This window comes from Pogona vitticeps, chromosome 3 (assembly GCF_051106095.1).
Source record: "Pogona vitticeps strain Pit_001003342236 chromosome 3, PviZW2.1, whole genome shotgun sequence".
Taxonomy (NCBI): domain Eukaryota; kingdom Metazoa; phylum Chordata; class Lepidosauria; order Squamata; family Agamidae; genus Pogona; species Pogona vitticeps.
This window is the reverse complement of record NC_135785.1, coordinates 169,702,175-169,708,568: the sequence shown is the minus strand read 5'-3', so window position 1 is coordinate 169,708,568 and position 6,394 is coordinate 169,702,175. Positions and strand designations below refer to the sequence as shown.

Below are 6,394 nucleotides of genomic sequence, written 5' to 3'. Positions count from 1 at the left end.
TTTTTAGTTCTTTTATAACTGATACGGGCCTACTTCACAGAAGCAGCAAGAGCAATATTAAGCCACTTTACAATATTGACAAGAGCCATTTCTGGGTGAACAGTTGGGCTTGATTAGATCATTCTAATCAAGTCCATCCATTCCAAAGTGGCCCACATTAGCTCATTCTCTGACTCTAGTGTAGCCATCATAACATTAGCTAGAGTGAGATGGTATATATCATTTGCCATCTGCTATTTTAAAACTTGAACTATTTTTACAGAAATACAGTTAGATGCACAGACATTCCATCGTCAAGAGGTGTAGATTCCAAGCAGTTGGCCATAAAGTTATCATACAAGTATAGTTAATAGTTTGATACAAATAATATAAACATTATGCCAGGCTGTTCTTGTACTAAAGTATGATAAAATATTCAATATTTTGGTAGAGCACAGTGTTGCAAAACAGATTATGGATGTGCTATGTTCCAGACAACAAAAAATATTGCTTTGATAAATTGATGAGACATTGTTACCCTCAATAATATCCTTAAAATGTCACCTGTTTTGAGATAATTTGATGATTGCTTAATATGGTTAATTCATCAATTCAATTGACTGAAGCAAGACAGTTAATCAACCAAGAAAATCATTAATTGGTTGGCAGCACTGTCTGCAACGGACATCTGCATAATCAGTGCTAGCTGCCAAAGAAATGTGGATTTAGTTTTCCATGATTAAACACTTTTTTAAAAGCCATAGGTAGGGCTGTAGCCATCTGTAAACTCAACTATCAGGATTGAGCCTCCATTTGGCCTGAAAAATCTATGTTTGTCATTCTCATGTAGCTTCATATAAATTAAGATTAGCCTAATATAAGAGAGTTTATACTTGGCAATCATCATCACCTTAGAATTGTAGAGCTGGAAGGGACCCTATGAATCATTGAGTGCAGCCCCTGTCAAGGATGCATAGTGGGGACTCCTGACCTCTGACTCCACAGCCAGAGACCTCAGTCACTGAGCAATCCAGCATTAAGAGAAACCATGATTGCAGGTATCTTTAAAACTACTACTTATGGTAGTGTTGTTGATTTTTCTTTTCCAGTCGGGTTGGGCAGTTGCCAAAAAGGAGAGTAAAAGAGAACAATTTACATTAAATTGCAGAAGCTAATTTATATGTACAGAACAGAAGCAAAGTTGAAAATGATTTTTATACTTTAAACAGAAGGACAGTGCCTCTCGCTCAAAGGGGACACTTGTGACTTTGTGACCTACTCGAAGTCCAAGAACATCTGGAGACCCAAGGTTGGGAACCACTGTTTTAAGGTGCTTCCAGACAAGGAGAGCATGCGTAATGTCAACACTCAAATGTCACAATAAAGTTGTTCCACGCAAGTACCCTGGCACTTCCTGGTAAGGAAAAAAAATACAGAATGGATGAGAAAACATGAACCATCTGCAAAATTCTATGAACAAGGAAACAAGACTGCACATAATACTTCAATCCGAATGTTGTATTTTTGCCTTTCAACCTGAGCCTGGAAACATTACCTTTTTAGCTACAGCTGACATATAGCCCCTAACCAGCACCCCACATCCCTTTTGATTTAAGGATTCTGAGATCTATCTTCTTTTTGAAAAATAACTTTTCCAAGTTCTGCTTGAAACAGTAAAGGCTTTAAAATGTAAAAGTTACTGACAAATTATCATTAGCCAGGAAGCAGCAACATAAATATTGGTATTATGTTAATATGAAAAGTGACTATGGTATTCGTCAGGGACTTTGGTATCATGGCTTCGTTGTTTTTCAACGATTACAGCCCCATTTAGTGTCCTCTGCAGCAGTTTGTGACAGTTTCCATTAAAAAACTGAACAGTGGAAATGGCAGTTAAATGAAGAAGGAACTTGCTGCATTTCCCGCTCCCTTTGACAGCAGAAAACAATTTGTAAAAATGGGAGTAGGGTGTATTTCAGAAACCAGTCTGAAGTGATAATGGCCAGAGGCGTTCATGGAATAGATATTGTATTAAAACCTCTGTATCTTGGCACTGGCCAAAATCTTCTTGTGTAGCTACTCAAGTGGCATAACTTTTGGAGGCAAATTGCTCCAGGCTAAGAAATCACTGTAGATGCTGTCACTTGAATACTAAATCACATAACTCAGTATGCAACAAATAGCAGGCAAAATCTTGTTGGCATGAAGTTACACTACCATAAACCGGATCTGGGCACTGAAAATAATTTATTTCAACAGTTTGAAATCTTTCTGTCCCCCTTTCAGGTCTGAAGGCTCTCTAGGGCTCCTGTTTGCCTCGGGACGGAGAGAGGAAGTCTATAATAGTCAAAAATCACTACTGGATTGCTCTTGGTGTTCCTGATTCCAGCACTGGTGATCTGGCAGTCATTTTTGACTGTTAAAGGCTCCCTCACACTCCCAAAGTCCCCAAAGGCTTCTCCAGGGCAAAAGGAAGATTTAGGGAGCCTCAAAATATGAAGGGGGCATAGGAGGTTTTCAATGTGTTTAGATTAATTACTCAGAACTCAGTTTACGCTATGTAACTTTCCACAACAGGATTTTGCCCAATGTTTATCATAATTTTTAACTTAAGGCAATCCACCTTCATAAGTTACACCTGCATAACCAAGCAAAAGAATTTGGGCCACCGTGCATAGGATGAAGTCATGACTGTAGCTTGATATTCTCAAGGACCTGACTGTGTTGTTCCATATTTCCAGAAAAGGAAAGAGGCCTCAACATGTTGTCAATGAAATGTTACCGAAGAGTGGGGTATTTTGTGCCCTTCTGTGGAAACCTTGGATGACATTTGGACTGTTCTGCAGGAGGGCATGTTTCTCTAGTTCAGGCGTTTTAGAAAACAGGAGACAACGTACTAGAAATTAGTAGGCCTGGGACTGTCTGAGAAGTATGAAAGCCTACTGTAGTTTGCCACATGTAAGGAGTTACCTTGCTTCACTGCAGCAGTGGTTCCTCACCAGTGTTCTCATGAAATGGGTTTCCTTCAAGGCCCAGAGACCTTTGGGTAGAGTGGGCGGCATATAAAATAAATAAATAAATAAATAAATAAATAAATAAATAAATAAATAAATAAATAAATAAATAAATAAATAAATAAATAAATAAATAAATTTATCAGGGGTTCCTAACAAATAGATCACTATGGCTCACTGAAAGCTTGCTTACCTCTATCAATCATCCTCTAATATAAACAACCTCTTTTTTTTTAAAGTTTATCTTGGGTAGACTGAGGCGGAGGCTACATCTGTTTTCTGATTGGACTTCCACTCATGCAGTAGGAAAAGCGAGTGTAATGTAGTAGAAGGGAATGTCAGATGGTGACTCAAGAGAGCGGAGTTCAAATCCCCGCTTGGCTATGAAAGCTCACCCGGGGACTGGGACTGGCAAAACCATTCTTTAAAGATTTCACATACCTTGAAGATTCTATTAGATGTGACTTGATGGCCTGTAGCCCAGATATGTCATGAGATTTCCTCTTTGCTCCTTCCTTCACCTCTGAAATCTGCTCCAGAAGGTCTTCAATCCTCTACTGAAAATGTGAGAGTGCAAATAGCTGCAAGAAACGGAGGGAATTGTTTCCACATATCACCGGCTGACAGATGCTGTTGGAGGCAACCCATTGTTCACTAACAGGAAGAGTGAAAACTAACAGATGTGGCAAAATGTCTTCTATGTTAGGAATATATCTGTATCAAACACTTGTTGCAATTTGATACTTCGGTGACTCCATCCTGGAGAATCCTGGGCTTTGTAATTTGGTGATATACAGCAATTGTCTACTGGGGTTCAGGGGTGTGCACTTGAATGGCCTAGCACAGAAAATGAGTACTTCACCAGGCTACAAGTCCCGGGTGTGTGTAGAATGGTCATGATGGTTAAAGATGTGTCATCCTGCTATCTGTGGACGCTTGTAGTGTCCAGCCTAGATCCTAATGATATACCATAGAATATTTCCCATTTTCTTTAACATGAAAAAGTTATCTAGCTAAATATGCAAGGGCTTCCTGGTAGGCTGGTTCAAGTTACAAACGTTATTTGAAGCACAGCAATTCGAAAAGCTGTTGCTCTCATCTAGTGGGATAGTGCCTCCAAGCTGACTTACTTCTGGCAAAGAGCTAGCACAGTTTTACTAGAGTTCATTGGAGTTCATGCAAGCCTCAAGTATAGAATCTCTCTTCCTAGTAACCAATCTCAAGGGAATCGGAAGAAAATAAATTACTTATTTTCAAAATTACGAGCCATGAGTCATAGGCTGTTACATATGAGAAAGTAAAATGACAAAGATTGCTTTATGGAGTAATCTTTATGGAAGATTTTGACTGCATCGATTCTCTCTCCCCCCCCCTTTTTTTTCTGGTATCATATTCTTGTGTTATATTTGTGTTCACTTCTCAGAATATTACAGTCTCTGTTTTCCAAAAAAATAAAATTAAAAAAAGTTCTGTTCTAAGACCATTTAGGCTACAGTGGGATTTCTAAAAAGTTGGCTATCAACAATAAAACGTAAAAGCTGGAATTCAGAATTTTCACATAGAACTGCTTCCAATAATCATTATCTATTCTTATGATCACAATAAGCAGAACACAGGTTCTCCAGAGATCTGAGCTATTTTAAAGTTTGTATCATGTTCTAAATACTTTGCAAAACCGCTGCATTCTATGCTAGAAGTAGATGGCTTCTCTTTTCTTCTCCACCATTTTTATATATTTGGATCTCCCGTGGGTGTTCTTTCTTTATTCACTCTGTACTTTCCGAAGACAGGCTTTTGAGGAAGTAGCTGAAATCTAATAATGTATGTGTTTTTAAAAATCTTATGCATGATTCATTCACTCATGGCAACACAACACAGAGAACTCAAGAACAGTAGAATTCCTATTAAGTATGAAGTTAAAAAGATGTATATATAGATATAGATATTTGTTGTTGTTCTGTGCCGTCAAGTTGGAAACGACTTAAAGTGACCCCAATAGGGCTTTCAAGTTATGTGAGATAATTTAAGGAGTGGTTTTACCAGTTCCACACCCCCCAGTGAGTTTCTATGGCTGAGCCAGGCCTCCTGAGCGTTAGTCCAGCACTCTATCCACTACACACCACACTAGGAATCTCTATATAAATATAGGTATAGATGGAGGTATATAGATATGGAGACGGATGGGTATGGAATTCCACACTTGGAAACTCCAAATGTGTTGACCAGAACCAATTATTTACCTTGTAAGAGAGCATATAACTCACTTGGGACACATTTTCAATTTGGTAACCATAAGGTGCTTCAAAGAGCTGTGCAGGATATCCAAGCATCAAACTCTAACTTTAGAAACTACAGTGGTGCCTCGCTTTACGATTGCCCCGCAATCGCAATCGCAAAACGATGGTCTAAATGGGGTTTTTTTGCTTTGCGATGATCGGTTCCCTGCTTCGGGAACCGATTCTTCACAAAACGACGATTTTAAAACAGCTGATTGGCGGTTTCAAAATGGCTGCCGGGTAAACAAAATGGCTCCCCGCTGTTTTCTGGGACGGATTCCTCGCAAGACAGGCAGCGAAAATGGCTGCACTATGGAGGATCTTCGCTGGATGGTGAGTTTTGACCTCATTGGAACACATTGAAGGGGTTTCAATGCGTTTCAATGAGGTTTTTTCGCTTTACAATGTTTTTGCTTAACGGTGATTTTCCTGGAACGGATTATCGTCGTTAAGCGAGGCACCACTGTATACTTAACACTGTTCTGGTTTCTAAGATTCGACCAGGCACAGCCCATACCATCTCAAGCTGTCTTTTGAAGCCTCAAGAAGCTAAAACAATAACAGTGTTGTGTTGTTAACATTTTAAGAAGCACTCTTAGACCCTTGCATGGGCGTCCTTCCATTGAATACAGTAGGCTTACTTCTGAGATGAGATCATGGTATTTCATGCGTTGTGCAACTCTTATGGGTTGTCTTTCATAGATGATTCTCCTGTACAGTATTTGTCACTCTATTGAACTTCAGAATTCCTGCTGCTATCGAGAGATAACAGACTCTGTGTTTGTGTGTTTCTTAATATATGCAAAAAAAGAAGAATGGTTGGGCATGCAAAAAATGTTATATTTTGAAGAATTACCATTTCAGATAAGATGCTAGTGTTTTTCCCATGTTATTATTTTACTTGCAATATGCCAAATTACTATTTTTTTAAAAAAACATACCATTGTGTGACATTTTTATGATTGCGAATCCTAGTTCAGTTTAAGGTATTGCACAAGCTGTCAATATCTGTGGGTTGCTTGCAGAGGTTTGTGGAAAATTACAACGTAACTCAACATGAAAATGGAAAAATGTAGAGGGGGAAAATTCTGCCTTCAGTTCTTTGTTTAATGAATGGACATTTAT

At 38.7% G+C, this 6,394-nt stretch overlaps 1 long non-coding RNA gene across 1 annotated transcript; it reads right to left on the bottom strand.

Annotated features, from left to right (window-relative positions):
* On the bottom strand, positions 1 to 3,181 carry LOC140705442 (uncharacterized). The gene is made up of 2 exons (XR_012084827.2): positions 2,950 to 3,181; positions 1 to 1,393 (listed from the first exon to the last, which is right to left on the bottom strand). It is a non-coding gene; the product is annotated as an uncharacterized LOC140705442 (long non-coding RNA).
* Between the last annotated feature and the right edge of the window lie 3,213 nt (positions 3,182 to 6,394).